The sequence below is a fragment of the Ambystoma mexicanum genome, chromosome 5q (assembly GCF_040938575.1).
Source record: "Ambystoma mexicanum isolate Mex_15411 chromosome 5q, UKY_AmexF1_1, whole genome shotgun sequence".
Taxonomy (NCBI): Eukaryota; Metazoa; Chordata; class Amphibia; order Caudata; family Ambystomatidae; genus Ambystoma; species Ambystoma mexicanum.
The window spans coordinates 967,355,507-967,370,832 of NC_090933.1; the positions used below are offsets into that span (position 1 = coordinate 967,355,507).

The 15,326-nt window shown below is 50.0% G+C and overlaps 1 protein-coding gene across 6 annotated transcripts in view; it reads left to right on the forward strand.

The window, feature by feature from the left end:
• The window catches only part of OXR1 (oxidation resistance 1), a 3,084,878-nt gene that overhangs the window by 1,822,165 nt on the left and 1,247,387 nt on the right, over positions 1-15,326 (forward strand). The window lies entirely within an intron of this gene.

Consider the following 15,326-nt stretch of genomic DNA (forward strand, 5'->3'; position numbering starts at 1 on the left):
GACACTCCGAGTTGAAATTGTGACTTTAAATGTTGTGAAATAGAGATGTGGGGGGGATTAAAATTATATGAAGGACTCTAACATGCAAAGAACTGCCACTTACCTATGGACTCTATACGGTTTGCCCAAAAGGTTCCCTGATGTATCACAGCCTGATCATTTTTCAGAATAGAGATTAGTCAAATTAACTTTCTTAATTTGAAATCTCCAGCATTTTACATCATTTACATTCTAACTGTAACTGTTCATAGTTGTCTACAACTTGGCCCCTTCACAAATAAGTTACGTATTTCAGAATTACTATATGTTCTTCTACATCGAATAAGTTGTCCCTAATGCATCTTATAATCAGGTAACCTATAGATATCGATAATCTACTCCTCTTGCTCTTGTCAATTGAGATCAGAATATGACATTCAGTGGTGCCTGCTGTATAGGGGTTGGCTGGGCACTGCCACTCGGAGTCCCACAAAACACAGCGGTTACTGTAGTAGTTTGCATTACGGACCAAGTGTATTTCACTAGCTCCTTAATGCATATCTAGTCTTTGAATTTGTAAAAACTGGTGTGGCTATCCAGCACACTCAGCTACCAAGACCCTGGCATATACATAACACGAGAGACTTGGGGGCTAGTGACTATGATGCTACAGCTTTCATTGTGTTCAATGGGAGCTCAGAATAGCGGGTATTAGCAGACTTGATAGAAAAACAATTGACCTTTTACATTTTACTTAATTTATTTGATCGTTTTTTGGGGGAATTTTGGTCATATATAATGAAATATATAGGGTGGGGTAAGGGAATAGGTTAAGGTGGGGTGAAGTGGGGTGGGACAATGTTCTACTATGACAATGTTCTACTGTAGGAAAAGTGGCATATTATGAGCAAGACAAGCATGAACATGTGTTATTACAGTGCAATACTGGCATATAGTTGGCACAGAAATCAAAAATGATCTAGTGCTGGCATATATAACATGGGCACATCCATCGTTAAAGTACTTTAGAATGACAATGCTAGATTTTATTGCAGACATCATGAATGTTACAGTGGCAGTGTTGGCTTATATTGTGTGTACAGTCATGAGGTTGTGCTTAGCAGTGGCAGTACTGATATTTCTGATGCTTGTTAATCTGCTTAGAATCACATATGTGCATATGGTCGGACATCCAGTGGTAACTGCAGAGTATTGCGTCTTGTCTTTCAGGGACCGAAAGGGGATGTCGGCATAGGCGTGTCTGTAACACTATCCCTTTCGTGACATGTAGTGTACCCAAAATCTCTCACACGCCGAGGTCCCTCAGATTGTTTTTTTCGGCCAGATAATTGGTCGCCCTATAGCGGAGCTCTTACATAAGAGACATTGTTTAGCCTAAGCCGACTTGTCGGTTATTTCCCCTTAAGTCATTTCGACAGCAAGAACAACTTCGACGAAGCCTACGGGGGATTCGTCTATGTCGGTGGATTTCAGCGCCTAAGGTCTGGCGCTTGAAGCATGCCCGTGGCCGGGCCCTCTGGCCGGCCTTTATAGTAGGGAGAGTGGGGTCGGGTGGCCATATTTCCCTTACGTCTTTCGTCTTTCCCCCTCCTTACCCTATAGGTCTGATTATCTTTCCCTTTTGCTATGGAAAGGACTCCTTTTAGGTTCTGCCAGAAGTATAGGGTCAGATAGCCGAGGAAGGACGAGCACAGGATGTGCAACTCCTGTCTCCCCTTAGATCACGACGAGAAGCGGTGTGCGGCTTGTAAACTCCTTCAGCCTAAAACCCTTAAGGAGCGCTGTGTAAAGAGGTGGGCCGTGTATGGTATGTCACGGGCGGAACCCTCCTCCCCCACCGCCACACCCGCTGAAAGTGACGGGGACACCTCCGATGACCAAACATCCATTGCAGATGTGATAGACCTCGAGGCGGACACTTCTAGGTCCGCCACGCCCGTCCCCGACCCTTAAAGGCCTGACTCTGGTCTCACTTCAGGGACAACACCCGGCTACAGGGGCGTACAAATACATTACACTAAACACACAACCCCTCTACTTATTTCGACGGGTACGTCGAAAAAGGTGAAAGCGCCAGCAGGGCCGTCGTTTTCCTCGGCGGATTCCTTGGATCGTTCAGATCCAAAGCCTTCCCTGCATCCGCAGCAGCGTTTGACGACTGGGCATCCCAAAACAAACAAGGGCGCTACCCCTAAATCAAGTTTACACATCGAAGCGTGGAATTTCGACGCTCCGACGGTCCTGAAAGGACCGGTAGGCCCAAAAACTACAACTAGGCCTCAAGGCGAAAAACCTACCGCTAGGCCCTCTAACGCCACGTCGGCGGAAATCGAACACAGTATCGCTTGAATTACTTCGACGGTTGGGCTTATACCTAATCCGTCGAAAAACCTGGGGCAGGCCACGGACAAATCTGTAGATACGTTATGGTGCCCCGATTCTCATAACTATGAGGACAGTCAGGAGCCTCTTTCCAACACCCTGAGTGACGAATTGTGGCGTCAAGAGGCGGAAGACAACGTTTCTCCACCCGTATGCCCTTCTAGGTCCTCTAAGTGGGCAAGGGAGAAATTTGAAGGGTGCATAGATCGTCTTGAGAAAATTATTAATTTTTCTGAATATCCTTCCCCGAAAAGATCTCGTGGAAAGCCTAATCCTAAATCTGCTTCACGAGAGGATCAGCCCTCTGTCCCCGCCCACCATGAAGACATTCAAATGGGTACTTATCAGGACATTTACAGTGAAGATGAAGAACCTTCCTTCCTGCAGGGCTACAACGAGGACCAGGTGGATGCCACAGACAATTGGGAAGAAACACATCAAGTGGGGATGGACCCATGGACGCTCCCCCAACAGGATCAGGACACTGATGTTCTGTGCCGGGATTCTCCTCTGTCCACCCCTGCTCGCCAGGCCTCACCAGTAGACAACCAAATGGCCTTCAATACCATGTTAAGGAGGGCAGCAGATCACTTTCAAATCACTACTCAAGAGGCGGTGCCTGAGCAGGACTTTATAGAAGATATTCTTAAGGAGAAACTGCGCTCGAGCCAGGCCATTCCCTTCCTTAATTCTATTAAGAGAAGATTGGCCCCCTCCCTGGTGTCACCAGCTCAATCCAGGGCAGTGAACCCAAGAGTAGAAAAGTTATTTCGGCTAGCTCCTTTGGAACCTCAATACATTAAAGGGCATGCCACCCCCGATTGCCTGGTAGTGACTACCACCCGGAAATGGGCAGGAGTACCCCTTGCTACGGGGGAGGCGCCTCCAGACAGAGAATCCAAGAGGTTATATGCCTTAGGTAAGCGAGTTACCTCGGCTGCCGCATATACCACGCGCATAGTCAATAACACTACGCTGCTGGCGAGTTATACTGATGCTCAATGGAACATAGTACAGGAAGGTCTCCAGGAGGTCCCAGAGCCCATCAGGTCCAAGCTTCTCAGTATTGTGGCCGAAGGCAGGCAAGTGAACCAGAATGTGATAAAGAACACTCTGGACACGGCTGAAACTGCAGGCAGGTCTCTGGCACAGGGAACCCTACTTAAAAGATACACTTGGCTTCGTACTTCAGGATTTAAGCCTGAAACACAGGCCGCTCTTATCAATAAACCCGTTGAAGAAACTAACCTCTTCGGAAAAGCGGTCAATGAGGCCCTAGAAACAGCCAACAAAGAGCATGAGACACTTATAACCCTGCAACAAATTACTCAAAGACCTTCCCCCCCAGAGAGGAGGTAATGCTCGTCTGTGCTTTCGAGGGCAGTCCTGTGCGAGTCAGAACAACAATGGCACTGGAAACTTTAATGCTGGACAACCTTCAGGAAGCCCCACATACTACCCACCAAGGGGTCAGCGACGCAGCAAAGCCAGAGGTAGAGGCCCCAGTCCTAGAGGAGCGAGCATGGGAGGGGATAACTTCAGACCAGTGAGTCATAAAGACGGTCGCCCACGGGTACTGCGTGGAATTCGCCCGACCTCCACAATTCAGACCACCGCGCTCATGGCGCCTCTCACCGAACTATCTAGAGATCCTGAATCAAGAGGTGGAAGCGCTGCTGGGAAAGGACACCATAAAAGCCGTCCCTATTCTTCAGGTAAACGAGGGTATTTATTCAGTGTACTTCCTTGTACCCAAAAAGGAACTTGCCATGCGTCCTGTTCTAGACCTGCGCCCAGCGAACAAGTTCATAAAACTTCAAAAGTTTTGCATGGTAACGCTACAGGAGGTAATCCCACCGTTGAAACAGGGGGACTACATGGCAACATTGGACATGAAAGATGCATGCTTTCATATTTCAATGTTGCCAGCGCACAGGAAATATATAAGGTTAATGGTAGAGGACAGACATTACCAATTCAAAGTGCTCCCCTTCGGCATTGCCTCAGCGCCAAGGGTGTTTACCAAGGTACTGGCAGTAGCAGCAGCACACCTGCGCAGGCTATCCATCCCGGTTTACCCTTACCTATACGACTGGCTCATAACGGGACTCGTACAATATGTTTTTTGAACACCCAAAGGACCGTAGACCTTCTGTTCAGTCTGGGATTCTCCAACGAGAAACAAATCCAGTCTAGACCCCAGCCAAGTAAAACAATTTCTTGGGGCTCTAATCCGGACAAAAGACGGCCTTGTCTTCCTCTCCAATGAGAGGGTTCAGAACATGCTTTTTCAGATCCCTCAATATGTAGCCAGTCGGGAGGTGACGGTGCGCAAAGCCATGCGTTTGCTAGGGATGATGGTGTCATGCATATACTTGGTTCTCCACGCGCGTCTACGCATGCGTCCCATACAAGAGTGGCTCAACAGCCAGTGGTGCCAGGCCAGCGGACAATGGGAAGATCTGGTTGTTGTCTTGCCAGCCCTTGTTCTCTCTCTGCAGTGCTGGTCAAGGGAAAACCTTCTGAAGGGGAAAACCTTCACCACCCCTGCAGTGGAAGCCACTCTCACGACAGACGCATCTCTCACGGGGTGGGGGGGCTCACCTGCTTCAGCAGACAGCGCATGGAGTGTGGTCCCCACAAGTAGCGTCCAACCATATAAACTTACTGGAGCTATTAGCGGTGTTCAAGGCATTAAAGGCTTTTCAGATGCAACTACAAGGGAAGAAAGTGCTGCTTTTAACAGTCAGCACTACAGCCATTTATTACCTGAACAAACCGGGGGGGCACTCGCTCTCCAGGGCTATCCAAGCTGTCCCAAAACATTTGCATATGGGCTCTCAAACACAAGATGTTTCTGTTGTCCCAACATGTTCCAGGGGAACTCAATCTTCTGGCAGATGTGCTCAGCAGAGATTTCCCTCTGCCCGTAGAATACGAATGGCGCCTGCACGAAGACATCGTATCCAATGTCTTTGCAGAATGGGGCTTTCCAGAGATTGATCTGTTCGCAACTCAGGAGAACGCCCAATGCCAAGACTACACCGTTAGGTACCCCCAGAACCGCTCCAAGTGGAATGGTCCCTGGATAACATGGTCAGGGAAATTTGTCTACGCTTCCCCCCCCCCCACCGACTCCCTTTCTCAACAAAATAGTGCATAAGATGCACCAGGAACCAGTTAACATGATACTGGTGGACCCCCATGTGGGCCCGCCAACCCTGGTTCGCTCATCTGATGGAAATGCCCCTCTCCCCACCAGTAAAACTACCCTGCCCGTACAACATGTTGTCTCAGGACAGTGGGGAGAGCCTACAGCCATGCCCACAAACACTGAACTTAGCAGCCTGGCACCTAAGGTCATAGAGGTTGGACACCTACAGCTCCCTCAGAGGTACATGGACATTCTCAGGGAAGCTAGGAAACCTAACACCCGTTATGGCAATGCCAGCGAATGGAAACGTTTTGTTATCTGGTGTAATTTCAAGGGCGTCAATCCCACCGATTGCTCACCCACATACATTGTATTTTACCTAACCCATTTGTTGGATACACGGTTGGTCTTCAATTCTCTGAAGGTTCATCTGGCTGCTCATTCAGCCTACACCACATCACAACAAAAGGTGTTGTGGTGGAAGATACCAGTGGTTAAGGCCTTTATGGAAGGGGTTAAAAGAATGTATCTTCCCATTTCTCACCCAGCTCCTGGATGGGATCTAAATGTGGTTTTAACCAGGCTCATGGAGGGCCCCCCTTTGAGCCAATGACTAAAGCAAGACTAAAATACCTTACTTATAAGACTGCTTTCTTAGTGGCTATCACTTCTATCAGAAGGGTTAGAGAACTACAGGCCCTTTCTATTCTATACCCCTTTGTTGCAGTCCACAGGGATAAGGTAGTTCTGTGCACGCATCCCAGATTCGTGCCTAAATTCATCTCGAATTTCCATGTGAACCAATCGATTGAACTTCCTACCTTTTTTTCCAGAATCCCACTAGCATGGCTGAAAGAAGCCTACACACACTAGATGTACGCAGGGCAGTCATGTTCTACCTGGAAAAAACAAAACCACTGAGGAAAACAAACCAATTTTTCGTTTCAGTGGCAGCTGGCAGAGAAGGGGATCCTGTCTCTAAATCAGCTATCTCAAGGTGGATTGTCAAATGCATCACACTATGTTACGCTATTGCTAAGAGAGAAGTGCCCTTCCAGCCTAGAGCACACTCTACTTGGGGCACTGGGGCTTCCATAGCATTAATTGAAAACGTTCCCCTAGAGTCCATTTGCAAAGCGGCAACCTGGAGTTCTGTACACACCTTTTCAAAACACTATTGCCTAGACACTCTTTCTAGGTCTGATTCTCAGGTGGGAGAAGCAGTACCATGACATCTTTTCTCTACTGTTCCTTCTCACAACCCACCTCCAACTCCGGGTACTGCTCGCTAGTCTATGCACAGCATGTGATTCTAAGCAGATTAACAAGCATAAGAAGACCTGCATTACTTACCGTAATAGCATTTCCGATGATTGTACCTGCTTAGATTCACATGCTCCCTCCCTACCTCCCCGCTCGGGGTGGAAGGAACATAGACCTCTCACTACTTCTCTCTTCTTCATGTACTCACTCACAATAGCCTTGGGTTCCCTCATGGCAGAAAAAATACAATCGGAGGGACCTTGGCACGTCTGGGATTTTGGGTACACTACATGTCACGATAGGGATAGTGTTACAGACACACCTATGCTGACGTCCCCTTTCGGTCCCCGAAAGACAAGATGCAATACTCTGTGGTTACCACTGGATGTCGGACAATATGCACAGCATGTGAATCTAAGCGGATACAATCATCAGAAATGCATCATATTGGTTGCAAAATGCTTCTGTGAACTGTTGATGACCTAGCATCTATAATTGTTCATGTCTTTCCCTACGGTCTCAATGGTAAATTGTAAAGTGCACCATTTCAACCTATACATAAAAAGAAATAAATAAATATATAATCTATTTATCACAGAGTGAAGAATCACACCAAACCCCTTTGTTGGTTCAGGCTCTCACTAAGCTTGCACCAATGTAGGGGCAATATTCATGCTCCCCACTGGAAAACGTTCACCAGCTGCCACTCAAGAAAATTAACTAACCAGTAGCCTAATCTGAGACAACTACACTTCTAAAATAGCACAACATCAACGCTTGTACAAAAGGATGGATTTGTGTTTTATGACTGAATGGAGCCACACTCAAAATGGTGGCACTCTGATTTCTGCTCTGAAAGTGACCTCTTTTGGGAAACCGTATGAATTGCTCAGCTAAGAAGTGGCTCCTGGTATATTGGAGACCTAGGATGAATTTTCCCTCTACCCACCTTCAATTGACAGCATATGAAGTAACAATATCAATTTCTGTTTCCTTGCAAGTATTTCTCGATTCAAACACATCAACTGGAAGTCATCATTCTTAAAGCTTTCTCTTTGACAGAACATCTATCTAGCTAGCTCTTGAAAGGCATGAACCTAATGTACAGTGCACCAGTAAATATTGCTAAACAGTGAATATCACATTAAATAAACTGTAGTCTCGGATCCTTTTTCTCACCACTTTCACATACTTTTTCTCTGGAATTTATTTTATTTTTCATCTCTCTTCACAATAAAGACATTTGAGAAAGAATCAATGTATTACTCTAATTGAAAGGATTTCAATCACAATTTGCAATATATGCACTAGAACCTAGGGAGGCATAGATAGAAAATGAACATGGCTCAGATCGACTCATTTTATATTTACCTGCGACATTCATCTCCTTTTTTATTTTCATGTATATTTCAAAGAAAATATATTTACAGGCTCAATAAGCTCTGTTTACTGAATGAATAATTGAACTCTAATTATCAAATCATCTTTTAAGGTAGTAGCACAGCAAGTCTTGTGTAGGAAATTCTAATAATTCTTAGATTCTTGAGACCTAAGACTGTGGTTTTTGTAGCATAACAAAAATAAGAAAAGAAAAGGTTCTTCTAGCTGGGGCATGATTTCTGGATTTATTTCCATGAAGAAAGGATTCATCAAATGCTGTCAGCAGGCATATATAATGCTTCAAAAGAGTAGGTTACAAGCAAGTATTGATCAGAGAGTATTCTTTTTGTATCTGAAATGTCTCTGATAAAGTATGTTGGGAATTTGGTTTCAGTGTCTAAGGTAAAAGGGGGGTGGACAGCACCCAGCAAAGTGTCATTATCTAGTGCACAATGTTACTCTTTATCTAGGTCTACGTAGAACTCCACCCGTAATGGCCTCTATGCGGTTTGGAGGAGCTGTGTGAATTTCCGATTGTTGCAATAGTTATGAGAATGCTGTTGAGATATAGGCAAGGTTTGGCAGCTCTCAGCATCTACAAACCCATCCTGGGGAACAATGCAAGGCGCTTGTTCGATATTTTCTTTTTTATATTTCATTTTCTATTAATTACATAACAGAACAAATCATGAATGATGCAGATAATACATACTGTAAGCACAAGAAACAATGATTCATAATCACAGGCATCACTTGCCAGTTCTGTTCTGGTCATAATTGGGTGACAAAAAAGAAAAACTAGGGACAGTCTTCCACTTTAGTGGCAACAGCATTTGCAAAGACTCTCAGTATAACTTTTGTTGCAATCACTAATAATTATTACCACCAGTCCCTACCCCCCCACACCACACCTTCCCACCTCATTCCCCTCATGTCTCCGCACCACAATAATAAAACCATGGTGCTAAATTTGTACTCGCCACTGGCTCATGATATTTGACTCTTGGCTAATAAGAAAGGGTGTGATGTGTGTATGTATACAATTGAGGCATTAAGTAACGATTGTATGACTGGCTAGTAGCTTGCAACTTGAATTTGTTCTCCCTGCTAAAAACCAATTGGGCTGTTAGTTCAAGACATGTTCCCACCAGTGTGCTTTTATTTCCCACGCTAATATCTAATCAACTTGTCTTAGGAAGAAATACATATGTGGCAGGCTTTTATTTCTTTAATGTCCGGCTGGGAATCCTCGGTTACCAAGTTAATAGATTATACTATAAAGAAGAAACAGCACTGTTTGAAGTCTATCTATGCCCTTTTTGGTGCATTCAGCCCCAGCCAATGGGACATTGAGTATCTAACCCCACCCTGGAGGCCATCTTCAGATTCTAAACGCACATTGTGCTGGGGAGTCCTCTTATCGTCTGCTCCTGAGGGAAAACCTTCAACTAGCTTACTCCAAAAATTGATACAAAAACAGATACGTTTTTCTCCAGCATGGGGTCTGGCATGGATTCACATGCTCATGAATATTCCCCGTCGTCAGGCTGGGAATCCTCGGTAAAGAAAAAATCAGTATCAGTTTCGTTTCTGATCTGTCTTTCTTAGTAGTAACCAATCACTGATCTCTGGGTCATACTGCCCCCAGCCAATGGCTGCCCTCTCCCTAAGCCCCTCCCCTGGCAGCCATCCTCAGATTTTTACCGCACGTGCAAGTGTTGGGAGTCCTCGTGCTTTAGCTCTCGAGCTTTTACTGCGTTTTCGTGCTTTTTCAGGAGATTTTCTCATTTTTTCGGTTGAATCGAGCCTCAAGCACCACCATTTCCACTTCTGATAACGGGGACCCGTTTCGGAATTATTCTACGCCCCTCAAGGGTGAAGTTTTCGTCGAGTTATGCTTCTTGGAGGTTCCAGAAGATCTGAGGCCTACCTCAACGGACATGGCCCAGGACAAGGGAAGCTCGACTCCCGGATCCAAGCTGTTCAGGAGCTGCCCGGGATGCAGATTGCAAAATGTTTTCAAGGAGGACGAGCATTTGAGATGTCTCTACTGCCTTCATGAGGACAAGACACGTGGAAAAGGACTGTGCGTTCTGCAAGAACCTGTCGGAATGGACCAAGCAAGATCGTCGTTCTCGCCGCCTGGCTGGAGATGGGCAAAGCAGGCGAGAAGGCAAAGAAAAAGTCTGAGCGGTCTTCTAAGTCCTGTGAGGGCGCCCCGGCGACGGGGGCCCAACAGAAGGCCAAGCACCGCGAGTCCGCGAGCACCGGGAGCGCCAAAAGGTCGGGCTCTTCGACTGCCAAGCAGGGCACGACTTCCCCAGCACGCTGAACCGCGAGCCAGCGCTCTGGTTCAGGGAAGAGGAAGTCCGAGAACTCGGGTAAGCTTCTGGAGAGGCCCCAATCGATCTCGAAGGGAGCAGAGGGGGAGGGAGGCGATGACCGTCCCCCAGAAGCGAAGGCCCAGGACGCACACTATGGTGGTGAGGGCCTTGATCCACCCAGCAAAGGCCTCTATCGAGGTTGTCGAAGCAGGCAGAGACTACACCAGTGGAGGCGGCCTCGGGGCCCAGAGTTTCCCTGCCACTGCGGAGGGAATCCTCTTTCCAGCCCATCGTTAAGACCCCCGTGAAGACCCCGGTGGAAAAAGGGGGGGGCGGTGGCCATTACAGACTCGGATTCAGTCTCTGAGGAGGATCTGGTGGAAACCGTGAAAGGCCTCAACGGGAGGTTTGAAGGCCTCAACGAGAGGTTCGAGAAGGTTCGATCCCAGGGGAAGGATCCTGCTGTTGTGATCGAAGATAGCGACGATGGCGACGACGAGGGCCTAGTGGAGCAGCCATCCCGCCCGTCGCAGCCATTGCCTGAGCCCCAGGATAGCTCGGCGGCCAGTTTGTTGGCGATCCAATCCTTATCTACTGATATAAGGACGAGGTTACCACGGACCCCGACGGAGGATCCAGAACCTGGACTGTCGGGAAGCCCTCCGAACAAGCGGAGGAGAGTCCACCCCGCACCACCCTTTGTGCCCACAAGGCCTGTGGACCCCTCATCACCCTCGCCGGACCCTAGGGATGATACGGCGACGGATACAGCGACGGGGACGGACGATGACGGTGGCGATGATACAACGGACATTCCTTCATCACCCCCCCCCCCACACCTTGATAGCCAGGGCATCCAAGCTCTTCCAGCTCTGCCCTGAGGAACAGAAAAAGGAAGGCTTTCTTTACCAACGACGGGTGGCCAAGAGAAAGACGGTTCTCGCGGTACCGTTGCTCGACGACATCTGGGACGAAGGGCTGGCTATCCTGAAGAACCCTTCCACGACACCCGCCAAGAGGGACAGGTACGAGAAGAAGTACCGGGTCCCTGACGCCGCCCCCTTGTGCCTCAGGGCCCAGCCTACGCCGGATTCGGTCATCTCACAGCGGCCAAGAAGAAAGCGGCGGGTGCCGCTGCTTCAACTTCCACTTCCCCGCCGGACAGCGAGGGCAAGAAGTTGGACTCCATGGGACGACGAGTCATCTCGTCGGCGGCGACGACGATTAAGGCGGCCAATGCCTTAGTGATTGTGGCCCGTTACGACAGGGAGCTCTGGTTCAAGATAGCTCCCCTGCTAGACTTCCTACCGGACGACAAGAGGGCGGAGGCCCTACAGATTCTGCAGGAAGGTGAGGTGGCGTCGGATCACGCCATTACGGTGGCAACGGACATTGCCGATACCGGATTTCGCCAGCTGGGCAACAGGGTTTGCCTTCGACGACGAGGATGGCTCAGGGCTACGGACTTTGGCCAGGACATCCAGACTAGAGTGTTGGATATGCCGTTCGACGGCAACAACCTGTTTGGGAAGACGGTGGATGAGTCCCTCCAGGCCATCAAGACCGACACAGAGACAGCCCGAGCCCTAGGAGTCCTTCAGCAACGGCGGCCCTTTGGGAGCACCAGAGGAAGACAGGGAGCCTCCAAGGGATCCAGCGGTGGCTCGTCTACGTACCGCCAGGCGGCCCGCTCCTCGTCCCAGGAGGCCTACAGAGGCCGCAGCAAGCAAGGAGGGTCTTGCCGCCGTCGTCAAGGAGGCCAAGGCGGCAAGGCCTCTTCCAAGCAGTACTGAACCGGCTGTAGCATCGGGACCCCACCGAAGCATCCCGGTGGGAGGCCGGCTGACGAAGTTCGTCAGCGTGTGGGAGTCCATCTCCACCGACCATTGGGTGCTGGACACCCTGGCCCGCGGACACTCGCTAGAATTTCAAAAGAAGTGTCCTTGCATTCCTCCCGTGGCCAGGAAGGAGAATCACGTCCCTTAACTGCTGTTGGAGGAAAGGGCGATGCGCAAGAAAGGTGCCATCCAGCTCGTCCCCAAGAGGCTCTGGGGCTCTGGAGTATACTCGAGGTACTTCCTCGTCAGAATGAAGACAGGCGGTTGCCGCCCCATCCTGGACCTGCGTCGGTTAAACAAGTACAACAAGGCACAGAAATTCAGGATGGTCACCCTCCAGCACGTGCTGGGACAGCTGGAGGAGGGCGACTTCCTATCATCGTTGGACCTGGAGGATGCTTACTTCCACATCCCCATTCTAAAAGGACACAGAAAGTTCATCAGATTCGTAGTCCAGGGGCGTCACTACCAATTCAGAGCCCTACCGTTCGGATTAAAGTCGGCACCCAGGGTGTTCATCAAGTGCCTCGCTCCAGTGGCGGCGCGGCTGCGCCTGCAGTGGATCCACGTCTACCCCTACCTGGATGACTGTCTAATCCGTGCAAGGTCAAAAGAACTCGCCGTCGAACAAACACAGCGAGGACCGTCCGCCTGCTAACAGAACTGGGATTCGCCATCAACTACCCCAAATCCCACCTGGTTCTGTCGCAGGTAGCACTGTTTCTGGGACCAAAGCTCGATACAGTGGAGCGATTGGCATCGGCGTCGGAATAAAGGACGAAGGCCGTTTTGGGCAAGGTGCAGTGCCTGTTAGCCACGGATGTGGCCAGGGTGAGGTCCATCAAGTCCCTCCTCGGGATGATGTCCTCATGCATCTACCTTGTGCCCCTTTGCAGACTTCGGATGCGTCCGCTACAGGAGTTCCTCTACGCCCGCTGGATTCAAGCGGCGGGCAGCTTCGAAGACAGGATCCCGCTCGACGAGGAGTTCCGTCGGGCGATTCTATGGTGGGGTACCCGTGCGCACCTCACAGCAGGCACGGACTTTCAGACCCTGGCGTATCAGGAGACGGTGATGACGGACACCTCCCTGGAGGGATGGGGGGCCCACACCGGAGATCTCCACGCAAGAGGCCTCTGGCTCCCGGAGGAGAGGTCTCTCCACATCAACATCCTGGAGCTACAAGCCGTGTTCTGGGCGCTCAAATCGTTCCTTCCGTCCCTCAAGGACAAAGTGGTGAGGATCTTCACCGACAACACCACCACGATGTTCTACATCCGGAAGAAGGGAGGCACCAGATCCACAGCCCTATCCAAGGAGGCCCAGGATCTGTGGCACTGGGCCATCGCCCAGGGGATGTCTCTGTTTCCCTTCCACTTGGCAGGAATAAAACACACCATCGCCAACTCACTCAGCAGGGAGCTGCGCTCGTGCCAGTAGTGGAAACTACGCCAGGACCAGGTGGATCGGCTCTTTCAATGATGGGGCAAACCCCAGATCGACCTGTTCGCGACGGCGACGAACTCCATGTGCCAGAGGTTCGCCAGCAGGTTCACACAGCCGAGGAGCATGGGCGATGCTTTCTCGTTCCCTTGGTATGGCCTGTTCCTGTACGCGTTCCCTCCGTTGTCATTGCTGCTCCGTCTTATCAACCAGCTCAAGAGGTCCAGGTGCAGGATGACCCTCGTCGCAACGGCCTGGCCGAGACAGATCTGGTTCCCAGACCTTCTGGACTTGTCAACGTCCCCACCTATCAAGCTGGTGACGGACGCAGATCTTCTCTCCAGAGAAGGAGGCGCCATTCTTCATCACGACCCGGAGTCGCTGAACTTGCAGGCTTGGCTCCTGCAGCACTAGAGTTTGGAGGATATGATATCCCGGCTGATTGCAGAGAGGTTCTTGCACAAGCCAGGGCATCCTCAACTCTCAAGTGCTATGGACATAAGTGGAAGTGGTTCTCTGTCTAGTGCCGTGCACAGAAGATTAACCCTCTGCGGATTACGGCCCCTCAAGTATTGCCGTACCTACTGTCGCTGGCCAAAGCTGGCCTGGCTCACGCCTCCATCAAGACAAATCTGGCTGCCATCTCCCGATACACCAGAACTACAGGTCGGGTGCCCTTGTGGTCTCATAGCCTGGTGAAGGAATTTATGAAAGGACTATTCCGATAGTTCCCGCCGGTGAAGGCCCCCGCCCCGGCGTGGGAGCTCAACGTGGCGCTGACCAGGCTCATGGGGGCCCCATTCGAGCCTATGCATTCGGGGCCGTTGAAGTTCCTGTCGTGGAAGACATCATTTCTCGTGGCCATCACCTCCGCACGACGAACGGGAGAGATCCAGGCCCTATCTTGCAAGCCTCCATACTTGACTTTTCACAACACGAGGGTGGTGCTTAGGACGCACCCCTCCTTTATGCCCAAGGTGCCATCGGACTTCAACCTCAACGAGCCCTTGGTGTTGCCAGTTTTCTTCCCGTCGCCTTCGTCGCAGGCCGAAGGACTCTGCACTCGCCGGATGTAGCTAGAGCGCTGAAGTTCTACGTGGACTGCACGAAGAGTTTTCGGAAGACATCACAGCTGTTTGTGAACTTTGGACCTGTGAATCAAGGGAAGGCTCTCTCGAAGGCTTCCATTTCCAGATGGCTCTCCGGCTACATCATGCACTGTCACCGGTTGGCAAACCGACCGCTGCCCGGCCGGCCGAGAGCCCATTTGACCAGAGCGATCGCTGCTACCACGGCGTTCCTGTCTGGTGTGCCCCTGCTGAACATCTGCAGGGCTGCTACGTGGAGGTCGACGCACACCTTCACAAGATTCTACTGCGTCGATCGGGACTCCAGGGAGGAGTCCAGGGTCGGCCAAGCAGTGCTGCGCAACCTGTTCGCTTAAGGTGAGCCTGGTGAGGAGGTAAGAGATGCTTAATGTTGAGTTGTTGTATTGCTCAATGTTGAGCCTGTTGCCACCTCCCGTGGTTGTGCATGTGTATA